This window comes from Doryrhamphus excisus, linkage group LG9 (genome assembly GCF_037039965.1).
Source record: "Doryrhamphus excisus strain RoL-2023G ecotype Guam linkage group LG9, RoL_Dexc_Guam_v1.1, whole genome shotgun sequence".
In the NCBI taxonomy this organism is placed as follows: domain Eukaryota; kingdom Metazoa; phylum Chordata; class Actinopteri; order Syngnathiformes; family Syngnathidae; genus Doryrhamphus; species Doryrhamphus excisus.
The window spans coordinates 15435122-15454940 of record NC_136365.1 but is presented as its reverse complement, the minus strand read 5'-3'; the positions used below and the strand labels follow the sequence as shown (position 1 = coordinate 15454940).

At 42.0% G+C, this 19819-nt stretch overlaps 1 protein-coding gene and 1 long non-coding RNA gene across 5 annotated transcripts in view; one reads left to right on the top strand and one right to left on the bottom strand.

Moving 5' to 3' along the window:
• septin9b (septin 9b) overlaps positions 1 to 19819 on the bottom strand; it is a 70725-nt gene that overhangs the window by 17902 nt on the left and 33004 nt on the right. The window contains exon 1 of one of the 4 annotated variants that reach the window (XM_058091576.2): positions 8164 to 8321. The exons of the other annotated variants lie outside the window; for them this stretch is intronic. The gene's annotated coding sequence lies outside the window, so the exon portion shown is untranslated. Of the gene's footprint in view, positions 1 to 8163; positions 8322 to 19819 lie in introns of those variants that run through there. 4 annotated transcript variants of the gene reach the window in all.
• LOC144899818 (uncharacterized) lies at positions 6293 to 8339 on the top strand. The gene is made up of 3 exons (XR_013628124.1): positions 6293 to 6324; positions 6466 to 6554; positions 8233 to 8339. It is a non-coding gene; the product is annotated as an uncharacterized LOC144899818 (long non-coding RNA).

Below are 19819 nucleotides of genomic sequence, written 5' to 3'. Positions count from 1 at the left end.
ATAATATTGGGTAAGTACATTTGTGCTGTGATGATTCCGACAATTTATTGTGACTTTTATTTCGTTTTGGGAAATTTATTATTCATTCATTCATTTTCTACCGCTTATCCTCATGAGGGTCGCAGGGGGTGCTGGAGCCTATCCCAGCTGTCTTCGGGCGAGAGGCAGGGTACACCCTGGACTGGTCGCCAGCCAATCACAGGGCACATATAGACAAACAACCATTCACACTCACATTCATACCTATGGACAATTTGGAGTCGCCAATTAACCTAGCATGTTTTTGGAATGTGGGAGGAAACCAGAGTACCCGGAGAAAACCCACGCATGCAAAACATGCAAACTCCACACAGAGATGGGAATTTATTATAAATTACATAATTAATGATGATTCAGTTCAATTTGCATGTCACAAAGCATTGTTTTTGAACGCATTTTGTATTTTTTCCCCTTTATTTTTGACACTTTTATGTCGAGTTCATTTTCAAATTTAAATATACGGCAAGCCTCCCTTTCCCCTTGGTCATGCATCATGAAAGGATCTTTCATGATAGCAGTTCACTTATTTTACCCCTAAAAGTAACGGTGATAAACCAGGCGCATCAACATGTGACCCCTTCAGTGAGAAAACACAATAAAATGTCTGACCTGCTGACAACATTCCTTCATTTAATTCCCTGAATGCAAACAGCGTGAATGGAAACCAGATGTCCACACTATAAAATACAATAAAAACATCACATCATGTGATTTTTGTCTTCACCTTGTTACATTAAAGAGGATTTAAAAATCGATGACTGGAGATGAGTTTTTATGATGCCGTTTTTTCCAAAAGTCTTTGATGATGCATGAGTAGACTTCAAAGACCCCCAGTTCTCTCATCTCCAAACGGGATGAGACTTGGGTCAGGTTTTGGCAAATAATATATCCATATATGGGTCACCTTCTATCGCAGAAGTAAAGTATAATAAATATCCTTCAGTAAGGAAAGGCAGCAAAGAAAAATGTGAACAAAAGTATTATGTGACCCTGCTGGTGTATCTGTTTTGAAGTTATACTATGTTTGACGGGAGGATTAAAATAAAGGATCATAATCACCATTTATCATAATCTGTTCTGCATGGAAATTAGTGTGAATATGATGCCAAGAAGGGGCTGCACAGCGTTTAGTGGTTAGCACACAGACCTCACAGCTAGGAGACCCGAGTTCAATACCACCCTTGGCCAGCTCTGTGTGGAGTTTGCATGTTCTCCCCGTGCATGCGTGGGTTTTCTCCGGGTACTCCGGTTTCCTCCCACATTCCAAAAACATGCTAGGTTAATTGGCGACTCCAAATTGTCCGTAGGTATGAATGTGAGTGTGAATGGTTGTTTGTCTATATGTGCCCTGTGATTGGCTGGCCACCAGTCCAGGGTGTACCCCGCCTCTCGCCCAAAGACAGCTGGGATAGACTCCAGCACCCCCACGACCTTTGTGAGGACGAGCGGTAGAAAATGAATGAATGATGCCAAGAAAACGTTAGGTAATGCTGAATGACACACTTATCAAGTCAGTCGGCCATGTTTGTTGTTTACTTTTGACTGGAGCACTCCAAGGATAATATTTCCTACTTCCGAAATGTCTGCAATGCAGAATTAAATAAATAGTTTTACTTTTGATTTTTTTTAATGATTTTTTGTCTCCTTATGTTATTTGGTTGATGATGACTCCTGAATCATCCTTGATGAACCGGGAAAAGAATGCAAATCGCTTTGGAGTTCTCCACTTCAATGAGTATCTTTTTTAAATAACTTCATAATAATTAATTCCCATGTTCTCAGTATGTTTATTGATGCAAATGTAAAGCCCACAATGGATGGCAACTCCATCATTCACGGCCATACTGACAAAAAAATATTTTTTAATTAATTTTCCTCAAAACATACCTTTTTTGGGCTTTTTTTTACTGCAGGTCAGGCTTATCTGCTGTTCCTGACAGGTCTGAAACAGCGTTTGCCCTTATAAACTTCACTGGCTCTCATGAGAGGAAACTCCTTGATTTCTGTCCCGGTTCACCTTGGCTGCATTTTCCACTTTTCCTGTCAGTGTGGATGTACTGTATTTGTCTTGGTCTGATGTTACATATTTCCTCTTTTCTGTCTTTCTTATCCAACATCGGCCCATTGGTGGCGCTATAAAAAGAAGGCAGGAACATTCCACTTACTTAATACAAAATACTTAGTACATACTTAATACAAAATACCAACTTAATAAAAACAAACACCAACTATTACAAACACCACTAACACATGTATTTGCATATGAGCACAGGATTAAAATATGCACAATTAGTATTCTCTAAAATGTTATGGGGTTATTTACTGAACGCTGTCAGGCAAGAATGTGTTTTTATTGCAAATAAAAATAGAGCAGGTGTGCAAGCAGATTAAAAGATTTAAATGCCGATTTTAAATGTTTTACACAAGTAAACATTTACTGTTGTTTGTTAACTTGGATACAAAGGATGCAGGCGTGGAAGTAATATCAGACCCTTGTCAGATAGCCGTGAGAACTTTACTCTGCATATATTTTACAGTTGAACAATTTGTATAATTTATACTGAAGTCACCTTGGCCAACGGTTTTAACTGAAGGGAACATGAGAACATGATAGACTGCCTGGCAAAGGGGCCGAACTGCTGACACTGAGGCACTTGGTGTTCTTGCTGTTGCGGAACATCCAAATAACTTCACATGTTTTCCAGTTAGTCAAGTTTTGTATAAAAAAACGGACCAAATAGGTTTGGACCAAGCACAATTGAGAAGGTTCAGTCTGTGTGCAACTGTGTGCATGTTCACACAGCAGCAAGGCATCCCACAATTAGGCCATTAGCATGATGCCGTCAATGCCAACAGCCAATGTGTAAAATACTTGTTGGATAGCAACAATGGCTTTCACACATCCACCCTTTGAAAACTTAAGAGCACGCTAATGTAAAATCCTGACATATTTCTCCTTGATAATAAGACCCTGCCATGTGAAGGAGTGAAGCTCTTATTCGATGACGGCCACAGCTGCCACACACACGCATCTGCGTTTCAAACAAGTACGGAAGAATGCTCTGTCCTAGGCCCATTTCATCTTTCAGCCTGACGCTGGGGCCACTTAGAGTACAACCTCTGAGGGGGGAGACGTGTAGCAAAGCAGATGGTGTGACTCTCTTCTTGAAACACTGCCTTCTTCACCAAGAGAGAGCAAATAATAACTTGTCTTATAACAGCTCAGACAGGGAACTGTTGATGGAGGCGTCCACTCCACGAAGGGAAGGGTACCCCCACAAGATGGGACAAAACAATACAATAATAGTTAACAAATGTTAACATTTAAAAGCAGAATGGGGCCTACAGTTGAGCATAATACATGAGCAGAATATAAGACAATCCTTTTTTGGTTTAGGGCCTGCAGGTCGCACCTTAACATGAAGGTTTGCTAGTGTGGCCCACGTGCCCTGGCTGTTTTTGATTCATTTTATGGACTTTGTTGTGACCTGGAGTCAGAGGCACTTCAGGTGGCTAAAAAGGTAGAGAGGCTCTCTGATTGGGCTAGCAACAGTTAACGCTGAACTCCCAGGGAGCTTGTCACTTAGGGTCATGAGACAGAGTCAAGTCAATTCAAGACAAGTCATGAAAACATTTCTGTCCCAGAGGGGCGTGACAGAAAAAAAAGGAGAACCACTGCACTATCACTATGGCAACTATCATTCTGCTCTATATCACACATGCAAACAGATGTCCTCAATGATTTCAATTTAAAATTTGGCTGTATGGCGTGCACGTGGTTAGCACACAGGCCTCACAGCTAGGAGACCCGAGTTCAATTCCATCCTCTTTGCATGTACTCTCCGTGCATGTGTGGGTTTGCTCCAAAAATTTTTGCAGTTAGAGCATAGAGAACCTGATTACGACCTTCTAAATAAGTACAGTTTTAAAAATCAGTAGAGCATTCCAGAATTGAAATAACACCCCTACAGTCACCTTTATACTCGTATTACTTAATATAATAGACATAATAAGAGAAAATAAGCAACTTCAGACTTGCGCTTGTATTTTGTTGTAAAAGTTTTCCAGTGCTATGATAGGGGAGTGGGGAGCAGACAGGAAGTGATGTCAAGCCTTTTATTTGTATTTTGGTTTCGCCGTATTTTGGGTTTTTTTATACTTGAAAATGCTTAACTTATGGAAAAAAATATGTAAAAGTTGCTCAAATATGCATATTTGTTATCAATACAAGGCCATATTCAACCACAAAACAGTATCATTTATTTATTAATCTAGTTTTGAAAAACTGAGCGCGAATCTGCAAAATTCTAAGCTTGAAGTAGCAAGGTATCTATTATGTCTAATGTGTTTGATTAGCTAGGAGACCAGAGTTCAATTCCACCCTCGGCCATCTCTGTGTGGAGTTTGCATGTTCTCCCGGTGTATGCGTGGATTTTCTCCGGGTACTCCGGTTTCCTCCCACCAAATTCCAAAAACATGCTAGGTTAATTAGCGACTCCAAATTGTCCATAGGTATGAATGTGAGTGTGAATGGTTGTTTGTCTACATGTGCCCTGTGATTGGCTGGCAACCAGTCCAGGGTGTACCCCGCCTCTCGCCTGAAGACAGCTGGGATAGGCTCCAGCACCCCCGCAACCCTAGTGAGGATAAGCAGTAGAAAATGAATGAATGAATGAACTTGCACTTTGAGATCTGTTTTCAGCTTCCAACACTGACCGAAAATAAATCATCAAAAAAATGTAGGTGACCCTAAACCGCATTGTGTAAACATGACCTGAAACATCAACGTAGCAAAAGCCAACACAGTAGCGAAGTGAGCAGTAAGAAGCTTTCTGACAGCAGCCTTCATATGTGAGACACATGGAGAGGGAAGTCACAGGGTACAGCCAGAAGGGGAACTATTAAAACGACAAATAGCTTGGCAGTAAATCACATAAACACTGAGCATCGTCAGGCTTGAAGAAGGTTACTCTTCACACTATCTGACACTAGATCATCATAATGGAACGTCCGCCATGCAGGTCTGAGTTCAGATGATGGATTTGGATTCAAATGAACTTTATGTGCAATAAGGTGTTTTTTTGCAGCATCTGGAAGCAACATTTTGAAATACTGCATGACATATATTGCAGAACCTCTATAGTCGAATAACCCAGAGGTCCTACAATTTGGAATGTGTCCAAGATATGTGCCTCCCAAGGGTGTGAAGAGAAGAAGAACGTATAGAGTGGAAGTCAGCAGACTCGTATTCAAAGCTGGACACTTTGTAGTTAATATACACATTGTAAATCTGTGGCTTTTTTTAGGTGAGAAAAACAGTTTCAGTGCATATTAATCAACATTTTTTCATTTATATGCAAGATGCCAAGGGTAGGTTGATGTTAAGTACAGTAACAATCACTTTTGACATACAAGAGTTTAAAAATTAAAGAGTAATCAGATGTAAAAAGTAATCACAAACGACTTGTGCCTGTCAAAGTCATCAAATTTGTGCATTTTTAGTGGCCCTGACTTCCCTAAGCCAGTGTGTCCCTATCGATGCTCTCATGACCTTTCACCCCTAAGCTACCACTCATAACTATCTCCAAAACTTAATTGACATTTTTAATCTCTGTGAATTCTTTATGCCTCCCTGGATAATGAATGTGGGGGGGGCACAAGGTTTAGTGAGTGGAAACCTGCCTACAGGCTTCCGGACAGGAGTCCAACTTCTTCTCTCAAAGTATCCGGCCAAGTCGGTAAATGTTAAATGAAAATTCATATTGACTTACTCGTTTCCACCTTTGCCAAATAACTACAACTACAATCCAAAGTGAGAGCAGAAACATATGAAGGACAAATTGTTTCTATCTTGACACGAGACTTAATCACTTGAATTTAGATCATTTAAAAGTTTGTTTTAATTCATTAAAATATCAGTTTTCAAATATGCTGTTAAAAAAAGCAGGCCGATGTATCACTTTTAAAATAAACAGCGTAAAAATCCACTGTGCGGGCCACCACCTCTAAACTGGGTGTGTCAGGTCTCCCTATCAGCCTAGCCTCTTCTCGACAGCAAGGTAGCGTACTCTCCATTACCTTTGCACATTCTTCACTCTCTGAACAGGACAAGGCCATGTGAGACTCTCCACACATGGATGCAATTATGCTGAAGGACTACGACGGAGACGCACTGGGATGTGGGGCAGCCTGTTTGTTTACTGTAAAACATGTTAAAACTTCTCCTCTTTGCAGATATTTTAGCCTCCAGGGCCAAAAAATTCTAATGACACAGAACAGTCCGAGGTAACAGGAACAAAAGGTTAATTATATAGAGCAGTGTATTATTGCCCATTGAGCAATCAAGGTTGAAACATTCTTCTTAGAGATTATGTTCTCTCTCTCTCTCTCTTCTCTATTAATAACATCACGAATGATACTCGATAGAGCGAAGACCTCTGCCAAGACTGTACACCAGAGAGAATTTCTATTCAAGGGGAGACTGAGGGAAGCAAAAAATGGACCACTGGAACCGAGTGAGTATAATACTGCAGTGTCCATAGCTAAGGTGCGGCAAAAGGTTAGGCTAACATTAGCATGTGTGCACTGCAGTCAGTGTCAAGTCAAGTCTCAAGTAAATACATGCAAGTTCAAGTCAAGACAAGTCAAGTCTTGCTGGAAATGACATAATGGTCTTGTTTGTTGAATACTTTGAATGGGGACACACTCTGTATTCTTGAATTTTCAAGGGTTTTCAAGTCATCACACTAAAGTCCAAGTCAGGTCATTTGATGTCAAATTCCTATTCAGGTTGCAAGTTTGATGATATTGTCAAGCTGAGTGTGACTTGAGTCCACACCTCGGGTTTATTGTTGGCAATTCGAGCACTGAATGACCCCGACTGACCAGGTACGTGAAATAGTACCTGGAAGTACTTGTGGTCAGGGGTCATGTTAATACAGTAGAACTATTATTTATCATTAATCTGTTCCAACAGGTCAGACAAAAACAACAAACAAATGAATGGTGTGACTGCATTGATTGGATTACACACAGTGAGCTAATCTAATTAGCGCAATAAAAACAGTGGCTTGGATTGACACCCACTGAGATGAGACTCCTGTTCTAACAATATAAAAGTCTTTAAGACCGCAGGAACAGGAAGTCATTTAAAATGTGGAGTCTCCACAGTCAAGTGTGAGACCAAAACTATTCCTGAAAAATGCTTGTGTGGCTTGTTTGTGCAAAGTAAGCACATGTCTGCTCAGATGTCTTCAAGCAAAAACAAGAAGAGCATTGACCAGCATCAATTGGGACATTTTGATTACATGAGTTGTTGTACGTGTCGTGGGGCAGGAGATTTAAAAAAAAAAAAAAAAACTATACTTTTTCCTTCAGTGTGTCACTAAAGAAGAAAACAGGGACCTAATTTGGTTCCCATCAGGAGCGAGTGATGCTACCATCACAGTTGATCTGTCCAGTCAACTCTTCCTGAACTTTGCAACAAACTTAAGAGCAAATGCAAGACACCCGGTAAAATGTGTCTGAATCTCCTACAGCAGGGTGACTGTTTTTTGTTTTCCTTGCATGGGCTGGTTTTGGCCTATTTATAAAATTACAAACATCCCCTTTTACTTTGATTTTTGTGGAAGAAATGGAAAGAGTTAGGACACCCCCGCACCAGAGGCTAATTCACTACAGTGGATCAACTTTGGATTAAACCACTCAAATGTAGGGATGTTAGATTGTCCTCCTGGTGAATCACATTGATTATCCATGCATGTGCTGCAGATGAAGACACAATGGGAAAGTGAAGGGAAAGGGGGGTGGGCAGATTGGGTGGAGAGTGTGTTAAGGGAGGGGGGGTGCTGGTGGTGACCCCCTCCAAAAAACTCTCTCACACACACACACACACACACAATGGGAACGGATAGTGAAGTAAACATGAGACTTTGTACTCATCTCCTGCCAAACACAAGCTCACACTCCTCCAAAATGTCACCTGGCAAGCCCAGTGCAACACCTCAAAGCACCAATCAGTTATACTTCTTTCATGCTCTCTCAACTTGAAAGAAATCTCCCCCAGTTTGGACTTTTGAAAACCAAAAAAAAACCCAGCATGAACATGTAATGGCATCAACTCACCCAACCCTTCCCTGCTCTTCTTCTTCTCTTCCCTCTCCTGCTCTTCCTCTCACACTCTCCTTGCACAAGCTCCTCAATCACAAGCTCCAGCTGGTGAGACGGGACTCACTGTGGCTGCCTTTGGTCCCGCCCCCCCTCCTTGCATGGTCATGTGACAGCCATCCCAAGTGGCCGGGAAAGGCCTGTACTCTGGAGCCACACCCCTCATTCAAAGAAAATGAATGGGGAACATTGTTTATGTGAATTGAGCTTTACATTAATCACAAGGAAGGACAGCAAGAGTGTGTGCTTGTTTGCATACAACCAAAGTTGACATCTTTGTGTATGTCCATCTGCTTGCTCTCTCAAACCTTCCTGTGTGTGTGTGTGTTCTTGTCATTGTCTGTCTTGACCACATTAGACCCTGTGTGTGTGTGTGTGTGTCAAAATGAAAGAAAAATACGACAAACTTGCATCGACTTGAAAGACTGAAGCATCCTCAAAGTCAAAACCAGCAGCAGGAAAACATGAAGTGGTGGTTCTCTGCATATCTCACTTACTCAGGTCTACTTCCTGTGTGGTTGTTCACTCCAAATGCCAACATTAGTACATGACACTCTATTTATATAGTGATTTAGTACAGATTCTTAGCAAAACGGCTTTGATGTTGGATTGTACGGGTACACAAATGCAATTGAGATGACAGCACAAATGTGTCCTTCCTGCCAGTGTTGCATTAAATCTTGTTCACACGTGGCTGCTTCCTTGTGACTGTGTACATATATAATATAATATATTGTGTGTGACACAAAACATGAGCACTAAAACTCACCCAAAGGCCTGTTAAATATTATTAATATACCTTTAGATTAGAAGGTGACCCACACACTCACGTAGCACAATCACAGTTGCGCAACATTTAGATATGACCGATGGAAAAATATTGGAGACACGCAATAGACGCGTTGTTCTCACTCAAGCAAGTTTAACGCTCATCTCTACATGAACTTTTGTCACTTTCTCTTTCTTGAGGGGCGCAGCAACTGCCTTGCCGTCTCTACTTTTCTTCTGGACTCATGCTCGATCTTTTCTAGCACTGTAACCAAATCTACTGCGCTGTACTTTAATGCAGTTTAAAAAAAATTCTGTGACAGCAATGCGGTCCAAAGAACTAGGAGAAGGCCGCAAGAGGAGGCATGCGTGGATAATCTCAATCAACGTTCTGACTCACGGGCTGCGTTGAGTTAACAAAATTGACCCTGGGGGCCCGACTATTTTGATACACACACTACTTTAAAGAGGATCTATTATGCTCATTTTCAGCACTTTGTATTGAGTTGTGGACTCCTATAGAGCAGCTACACACACAACCCGCACTGAAAGTTTGCTTAGATATTCCAGAATCTGCAGTTTGTACAGTACACACGCACAGGGAGAACATGCAAACTCCACACAGAGATGCCCAAGTGGGGAATCAAACCTGTGTCTCCTAGCTATGTGGCCTGTGCGCTAACCACTCCACACCGTGTAGCCCTCACTAAAATATATTTTTTGTTAAAGGGGGCCTATTATGCTCATTTTTCAGCCCTTTGTATTGAGTTGTGGACTCCTATAGAGCAGCTACAGACACAACCCGAATAGAACGCTTTCTTAGATCTTCCAGAATCCGCACCTATTCCAGCTGTATTTCCTTGAATTTCCAAAACGGCCTGTTTTAATTTATTACACCCATATCCGCCTCCGGGGACGCCTACTCCACTGTGATTGGTCCCACTCAGCTTGTAAATTCTGTGGTTCCGTGGTTTCCCCACCCCTGATCTAAATGGTATCTAATACAGCTTTGGCTAAACACAAAAATCAACACAGTCATTAACTTCTCAGCATTTTTTGTCAAATAATAACAATGATGGTTATATGTACAAATATTCTAATTGTTGAAATACTTCTGAGCCCCTTAGCATGCATGTGTACTGTAAATGCTTATTCCGTATATGAATCTATATCATATTCATTTAAGGTGGTTTATAAAAGCAAAAACTTATGACAATTGAGACTCTATCTGTGACTGTGATGGGGTAATGGAAGTTTTGATGTCCAGTGACAGTAAAATATACATTCCCACAGTACATCCTGCTTTTATCGGGCAGAATATTTTCCATTTCAGCTCTCAAGAAACAATTATTAGTGTTGATGTGTTATTAGTATGAAACTCATGACCACGAGGGTTTGACCTTGGTATTTCCTTGTGGGAACTAAGATCAAACGTGTCAGAGTTATTTTATTAGTCCTAGTAAGAGCCTAAAAAGCATAGCTTTGAACTAATTTATGGTAAATAAATTGAATTTGAATGCAAGCTGGGATAACCTTGAGAGGAGGAGAAAAGCACTCACAGATGGTGTGGAGCGATGGCTCACCATTTTCCATCGACAAATGTCAACCAGGAGTCAGATGTTTTTAAAATGAAGTAATCTGCTCTCTCCTTGCTGTGAAAAGTAAGAATTATTGGCATGCAGAAAGAGTAATATGCATTGATGCCATTAAACTCCAGGACTGGCCCAGTGGTCCGGACTTTTCGCTGACAACCAACCAGAGCACAGCACACATGGAGCTGATTAAAAGAGTCACCTCCAAGACTATGCAGGCCGAGCGACATGATGACACTTCCTGGGGTGGCGGATGTAGTGGGGTGAAAAGAAGAAGAAGTAGGCGGAGCTGGTGGGAAAGGTCGGAAAGGGTGAGGAAAAGAAATGGAGATGGAGGAAAGAGGAGGAACATCTGGCATGGCAAACATATCTCCAGGGAAGATAGCAGCGTCTGTCAGAGACTTCCTGTTGTGTTTTTTTTTTTTTTTTTGCTGAGGCTGCAATGCTCCCCTGTGGTGCAAATGGAGACAGCATGTGTGTAAAGAGTGGGGATGGTTTATCTCACCATTTCACTCATTTCCATGTCTTCGAGCACTTTTAGCTGTCAAACTGTTCAACAATGCAGTTTACACCAAAGTACATCAAAGTATTTCATATAGCCGGTGACGTCTTCATATGGGGGTACCCGGGTACAAGCTGTAGGCACGGAGCAATGGCTTCCTGATTTGTTTATGTTTGAGGGAAAGCTAACCTGACTAAAGAAGCAGGCATCAGGCAGAAGTGGTTGGAGTTGCAGACTGCAGGTGAAGAGAAAATATGGGCTTGTTTTGTGTGCACGGGCGAAGCTAGATCTGCCAAACTGTTGCTGAAGTCGATCCCTTTCCAAGAGTCAAAAGCTGTAAGTAACAATTCATCATTGTCCTGACTGTGTTTTTACTTTGTGTTTATAAAAGCTCTCCGATGTCTGGAGTTTCTAATAGCCTCTTTCCAACACAATTGAGTAATCGGTAAACACGGTTAGTGCCACAAAAAATAGGCAATATTAAATATGTCAATATTGTCTGCTTGCAGTAAACCGAGATCTATATTACCAGTCTTTGAGGTAAGTCAGGGGTCTCCACTTTTCAAGTAACTCTACAAAGGTTTTATTCATTTATTATTAACTCCTATGCCGACAAAATTAGAAAGTGGGGTTCGGCAGTAGTCCGGAAGTCCTCGGGGGTGCTTGGGAGTGACCGTGCCAGTAGGCGGGCTGTGAGTGGAATAAGTTAAAACATACCCTTTTGAAAATCCAAGGAAATACAGCTGGAATAGGCGGATAATCTGAAAGATCTAGAAAGCTTGGATCATAACATTGCAGCAATGTTCCAGATAGTGGGCAAGTAATGCATGATGAAGAATCTGACTTATTACACAGCACTTTTATACTCTCCATAGTACAGATGGATGTCAACTTGACTAACTGCCGACTATTTGTAGCAAGGAGTCAACATATACATGTGGAAGACTTTTACCATATATGTCAAGGCATGTCTGATTATAATTAGAATGTCACTTAGGAGAGCGCAGACCTCCACCAAGGCTCTATTTGCTGTTTGACTTCACCCTGAGCATTTAGTCCAAAGGTTAGAGCAACTCTCACCTGGCTTTGCTTGCAGGAATATATGTTTTTACAACAGTAACCTCAAAGGGGATACAAGGCAGTCTATGTGGTCTGGTCTATGAGCGTTTCACCCTCTCCTTTAAACCCACCAAAGCTTTCCCAGCTGGGCTGTCTTGTAAACCGAGAATTAGAGCCAAGGCCATACCTAGATAGATTTCTTCAAACACAATTTTTTTTGCTATCTTAGACCCTTTGTCAAACAAGCAGGTACTCACAGAGGCTTTCTGTTTCTCGGTTCGTCTCGCTGCAAGATGACACCATCTCTACCGTCTCCATTGCGCCTCTACTTTTGTTTGCCACAAATGTGATAATATCTCCAGATATCTCCACGACAGCTGCTGCCTGGACTGACGGTGATGTGTGTAAGCCACCGTGTCCTCGCTATTTCTGATGTTCTGCAGTGAATTCTTTCCCTGATGAAGGGTAAACACAATCGACTCCAGGGGATCAGCCTTCTGGGGGGATCCATGGCCCCTCACTGGATTTAAGAAGGATTTGGTTATGGAGAGGAGAAAGTCGTCTTTAAGGACAAGTTATGATGCTCCAAACCGTCCATGTCCAAAGGCAGATATCATCTCACTAATCATGTTCGTTGAATTAACCAGAACAAGCATTCCATCAGCGTGTATGCAAGTGCCTGGCTGTGCAATGACTATTCATTCATTCATTCATTCATTTTCTACTGCTTTTCCTCATGAGAGTCGAGGGCTGGAGCCTATCCCAGCTGTCTTCAGGCGTGAGGTGGGGTACACCCTGGACTGGTCGGCAGCCAATCACAGGGCACATATAGACAAACAACCATTCACACTCACATTCATACCTATGGACAATTTGGAGTCGCCAATTAACCTAGCATGTTTTTGGAATGTGGGAGGAAACCGGAGTACTCGCATGCACAGGGTGGAATTGAACCCTGGTCTCCTAGCTGTGAGGTCTGCGCGCTAACCACTAGACCGCCGTGCCGCCCAGTTAAGAATAAATCCCATCCTAAATAACTTTAAATCTGATCCAATTAATGCAAAGTTAAAACTTCAAAGCAGTACTCAACTGAGGAGTCAATGAGCACATGGTTTGATTGTCTGATCGAAATTGTCACATTGTAGGACGTACAGTATTAGAACTCAAAGTAAGAATCAGTCATGGTTTCCTGTTGGTAGGTAGGTTTGAAAATATATATAAATATATATTTGTATCTTTGTCAAGCTGCTGCTCCTTACCTAAAGTCTTCTAGCACCTTGTAGGTGACCTACTGTAAGTGATTAGACAACATCCTTGTCCCTCGTTTATAGCAGTCGATTGGTTCTAAATCCAATCCATTAATGGATTCAGGTAATGCACCCCCTCTTATGCAAAATGGGGTAACCTATGGATCATGGAGACTATGCAGAGTGCTTGTTCTTCGTGTAGGGACGGGTGGCTGGTGTAAATAAACAGGCAATAGAGACCCAAATGCACCTTCCTAATTTGGAGTTTCCAGCATATGCTCACTTCATACAAACACAACCATGAATCCCTCTGCTGCCCCTTCATCTAGGCACAAGTCAGCAGATGGCCACACTGCGGTGCAACTGACCATCTGCTTGTCTGTCCTCTCACACACACACACACACACATACACACACTTAGGGCAATTGCTGTCTCTCCAGCATGTCCTCTCTCAGGCAACATTAGGGGCCAAACATCATTAGCAGAGAGGGTCTGACCACAAATAAACTTTCCGTAGAGTAATTAAACTTTATTGCTTTGCATGCTATTCCAGTTATAGACGTGGAGTTATGACACTGAATTGTGTTAGTTTGTTGACCTCTACATCCATTCATTCATTTTCTACCGTTTATATTCACGAGGGTCTCAAGGGGTGCTGGAGCCTATACCAGCTGTCTTCAGGCGAGAGGCGGGGTACACCCTGGACTGGTTGCCAGCCAATCACAGGGCACATATAGACAAACAACCATTCACACTCACATTCATACCTATGGACAATTTGGAGTCGCCAATTAACCTAGCATGTTTTTAGAATGTGGGAATAAACCGGAGTACCTGGAGAAAACCCACAAATGCACGGGGAGAACATGCAAACTCCACACAGAGATGGCCAAGGGTGGAATTGAACCCTGGTCTCCTAGCTGTGAGGTCTGCATGCTAACCACTTGATCGCCGTGCAGCCCTGACTGTTCCATACAAATTGATAAATGGGTGCCGGTTTGACAAGGTAAGCTAAATCAAGTGCAGAAAGGCCACTTTGAGATTTGGCAACATGTTTCAAAGGAACAAGCATCTTTCAGCAGTGGTGGGAAACTTCTTTAACCCTTGACTTCCCCCAGATGCTCTACGTAAACTTCAACTTCCGAAAGCCTCACATGGGCTAGAGGGAAACCCTGATTGTGTATCAGTGTGTGTGTATCTCTCAATTGTCTTTCAATAAACAATTGTCGTTGTTATACACTCAACACTTCAGAGTTATTATGATTAAATGGGTGTAAATGAGTGTATGATTGTCAATGCTGTTGATGTTTAACTGTGTTTATCTGTCACATACTGCCTCCTGGTGGTGTGTTTGGAAAGCACACTTGACATGTGACAGCTGCCGCGAGTTTGACTACAGGACGTGTTTGACCTCAAAAGACAGATGCCAACAGTCCGCTGGCTAATACATTTTTTTTTTAATTTAAAGCCAGCACAGCCAGAAATTTCATCATTCATCAAATTCAATTGTTATTGAACAACTGCTACACAGGTTTTTAAGCAACCAATGTTCCCCTTGAATTGTAAATTACTGTAAAATAAAATTGTGGTGATGAGACATAAGGGCAATGCATTGTCATGCTGCAAGATGAGGTGATGCTGGTGGATGAATGACACAATAATGGGCCTCAGTGTCTCGTCACAATGCCATCCATACAGTAAAATGTACCTGTGTTGTGGATGGAGTGGCCATGGTGGCAGTGGGGTTATGGTATGGACAGGCACGGATGTTATGCACAACAAATACAGCTACATTTCATAGATAGACTTCCTGAGATTGTGTCTCAATGTGTGTGTCAACTGGAGTGAGAAACCTGATCACCTTGCTGTTGTTGTGGCAAGATGGCAACAAGTCGCATAATTACAGACAAGTGTGTGTTTGTGCTCGTGACCTTCTGTCACCTTCAAGCAGGCAGGAACAAATCGCCCTCCTCTTTCCAATGGCTCCTCCCCTCACTTTCAAAAATGTCAACACAAGGACGAGACAAATGGCTTGCTGCTGCAATTAGGAAAACAAATCTAACGCTAGATAACGTATTGGCCAACATCAGGACATATTTTAGCTATGCAACTGAGCCAAAAGCAAGATGGACAGTTTGTTCAGACCAGTTAGTTTTTCATACTTGCACTTTTGACTGTTTTCACTAATTCTGTCTTCATACGTCAATACCAAAATATAATGTACAAATGTAGAAATCCATACTTCACATATACTGAACTTATATTTGAGATGAGCTTGTACTATTGCTTGGACAAAGCATTGTAAAAGTGGCATTTTAATACTACTGACATTTAAGGTTTTTTTTCCGACTACAATGTATTCATTCATTCATTTTCTACCGCTTATCCTCACAATGGTCGCGGGGCTGCTGGAGCCTATCCCAGCTGTTTTCGGGCAAGAGGCGGGGTACACCCTGGACTGGTGGCCAGCCAATCACAGGGCACATATAGACAAACAACCATTCACATTCACATTCACACCTATGGACAATTTGGAGTCGCCAATTAACCTAGCATGTTTTTGGAATGTGGGAGGAAACCGGAGTACCCAGAGAAAACCCATGCATGAACGGGGAGAACATGGAAACACAGACATGGCTGAGGGTGGAATCAAACTCAGGTCTCCTAAAAACTAAAATGACCCAATAATAATAATAATATCTAAAACAATATATAATGTTCATTAGTGTCCATCCATTCGTTTTCTTTGCTGCTTATTCTCACAAGTGTCTCGGGGGCATGCTGGAGCCTATCCCAGCTGTCTTTGGGCAAGAGCCGGGGGTACACCCTGGACTTTTTAAATAATCCTCTCATGACCACAGAATGATACAGTCTAGTTATTGTAACGTCCATCTTCCATGTCTTCCCGCACTGTTATCACAACTTCAAAAAATGAAGCAAAATACTACGTATGTATTTGTTCCAGCTCAACATGTACAAAAATAAAAAGTCCCCATAAATGTCCGTAACTTATGGCAAAAACTCAATATCTCACCACAATTTCAAAGCGGGGGTGGTCACAGGGTTAGCAGGAGTTCATTATATTTTTATAACATTCAAGTAACCCCAAATATGTTAGTTTTCCACTAATTACAGGGTTATCGTCGCTCAGAAAATCCTACTAAATTCATGTGATGACAGTCCTACTCATCAGGACCAAACGACGTGCAGCCCTGTGCTCCGTCTATTACATGATTATCACTTGCGGTTTACAGCAGCGCTACCATGAGAGGGATGTTTCTAAAGATGTGAGATAAAACCTTGTTTGATGGATTGATGAACACCAGGCCGGTCTGTGGAGATAAAATGTTGAATACACACACGCAGACAAGATAGTCATCATCGTGTCTGCAGCCTGCAGTGAATGGTCAGCACATGACTTTAACATGCATCTAAAAGCATCAAACACACAAAGTTTCTGATGTTTGCTGAGCTGGGAATGATGGCACGCGATGTGTATTGTCTGTTAAATTGGCACGACTAAAGCGTGTATGCCTGAGTTGCAATGTTTGTGTCCACAGCCTGTTTCATGCTGACCTTTGGACTCTAACTTCCCGGTATTTTTTACGTGACACTTTGATGGGAGCACGCTGTGCTGTGTGTCTCGGAAGGTGACTAACTTGGATCACTTGGACCCCCGAGAGAGGAAGTGCTCTCACAGGCAGGGAAACAATCAGGCTGACATAACCTGGAAGGAAGGAAGCATGTGCCCGTATGGGGTGGGTGTTTGATCATGATCAGGGACGTGTGATGTCATTTCCTTGGAATGAAATGCTGGTGACGTAATAGAAAAAAGGTAAAGATATATACAAAAATATTGTACGTTTGTTGCTACCAGGGGCTGCACAGTGAATCTAGTGGTTAGCGCGCAGGCCATACATCTCGGAGACCTGAGTTCAATTCCACCCTCGGCCATCTCTGTGCAGAGTTTGCATGTTCTCCCTGATAATGCGTGGGTATTCCGGTTTCCTCCCACATTCCAAAAACATGTTAGGTTAATTGGCGACCCCAAATTGTGAATTGAATTGAATGTGAGTGTGAATGGTTGTTTGTCTATATGTGCCCTGTGATTGGCTGGCGTCCAGTCCAGGGTTGACCCCGCCTCCCGCCCGAAGACAGCCTTTAACAAAGATGCACAGTAGCAACAACATGGCTACTGCTACCGCTAATGAGAGCAAAAGGCTTTTGATCGTTTGATTCCCAAGAAAGGAATAGTATGATCAGTGGTTTAGAACTACTTTGGGTTTGTGGCTACAGACGTGGAACAAGAGACTTTGAAGTGAAGCAGAGCAAAGTTTTTCTAACACAGAGGGATCCAGCCGAGTGGCAGATATGCTACTCTTTACTATGGGAACAAGACCACTACAAACAGATATATCCCTGTAAGTTGTGGCATTGTTTGAAATTAGATTTCATGAAAACTGTCAGGGGCGGCGTGGTGGAAGTGGTTGGCATGTTGGCCACACAGTCAGGAGATCTAGAAGACCTGGGTTTGATTGTCTGCTTGGGCATCTCTGTGTGGAGTTTGCATGTTTTCCCCGTGCATGTGTGGGTTTTCTCCGGGTACTCCGGTTTCCTCGCACAATCCAAAAACATGCTAGGTTAACTCCAAATTGTCCATAGGTATGAATGTCAGTGTGAATGGTTGTTTGTCTATATGTGCACTGTGATTGGATGGTGAACAGTCCAGGGTATACCCCGCCACTTTCCCCAAGTCAGCTGGGATAGGCTCCAGCATACCCCAGCGACCCTAATGAGGATAACGATATAGAAAATGGATGGATGGAAATACAAATTTAAGGCACTCAGAAGATGTTGTCATGCTATGTAGTATTCTACACTGGCTACCAAGTGTCTGTAATGTTACTGTAATGTTCAGTGAGATGCACAAGCACCAGACTGGATTGTTGGAACAGGCACAATAATTCCTATCACAATCTGATGTTGCGGCGGTAAACCATGCCAAGCTAAAACTTAACTCTGAACCCCCAGCATCACATTCTGTCCAGGCCACCAGAACACATTCACAGCAACACAAACTTGTGTTGTAAATGGTTTATTTTCCTTGGTAATACGAGTGTAAAGGTGACTATAGCAGTGTTATTTCATGTCTAGAAGGCCCTAATAATGTAAAAAAAAAACTATTAAAGTCGAGTCTGGAATAAATTAAACACGTTAAACGAGTGCATGTATGAAGCTCAGTGTCGCATACATGACATCGTGTCGTGCTTCTTTAGACAGCAAACTCGTAATGACTGAATCGACAGCGCCTCCGCTGGTTGCAGCCTAGTACTGCACTTCATTTTGTCTCAATTGCTTTAAGATGCGATTAGTTCTGATGATAGATTCTGCCAAAGAAGAAGCATCAAAGTTGCATGATTGAGTCGTGCAGTGGGTGATATATTTCCTGCTTTAGGGGGAGTGAAAACATTTGTTTCATAGTTACAGTGTGATGTTCATTAAATGTCTAGGCTGAGCTAAGTGAATCCAGACCAAAAAAGGCTTCTTCGGAGAAAAGGGTATCACTAACAGCAGAGACTGATGTTTGTGGTGACACTGGAAAGTGGTATCTAAGCATCACTTAGTAACAACCTAAAACCACTAAAACCGACCGGAGAAGCTTTAAGAAATTAAAGCAAGACGTGTATCACAACAGCTACGTTTCTTTATATATGAGGGTATTATATTCAAATAAACAGTGGATGTCATTTTGTCGTGTCAATAGCAACAGTTACTAACGACAGTGTACAAGGGCTGGAAGTGATGTTGGAAGGCAACAGGCCCAGTGCATTCTGGTTACTGTAGGGTCTCTTAAAAAACATATAGCTTCCAACATCCCAGAATGATGGGAATAAACAAGCAAACAGCCTTCATCATCACAATACTTGCAGCTAATTATAGTATGACAACACAGGTGGTAACAGTAATCCGTGAGGTTACGCTTTCATAACATACCAGCACGACATTAAGAGCAGGCATAATAGTTGATGGATTGGATGGATGGATGGTATCTGAAGGCATCCCAGTCATTACGCAAATCGTTGCTGTTAACTTTACTGCCGTTCCTTGGTCAAACGTGACGCTGTTGTGGTGGCGTGATTGGAAAAGGAGCAGGAAACAGTGAAGATGCAAGAAAAAAATGAGTCTGCATAAGAAGTCATGGAAAATTTGATAATAGGTTTGCATTCAGTGGGGTTTAAACTTTCCTACAGCCCTGGATGAAAAGCTAGACTCCCCCCTGGCCAGACAAAAAAGGTTATTGAGGGTTGCTAATGATAGCTATGATCCATTGTATCATATTATCTTATTATTTTCTTATTATTATTTTTTTTTTAGCAAATTTAAATGAGTCTCAGTGATTGGAAGTGTGTTGCCGAAAATCTAGCATCAATGCTAGAATTTAAAC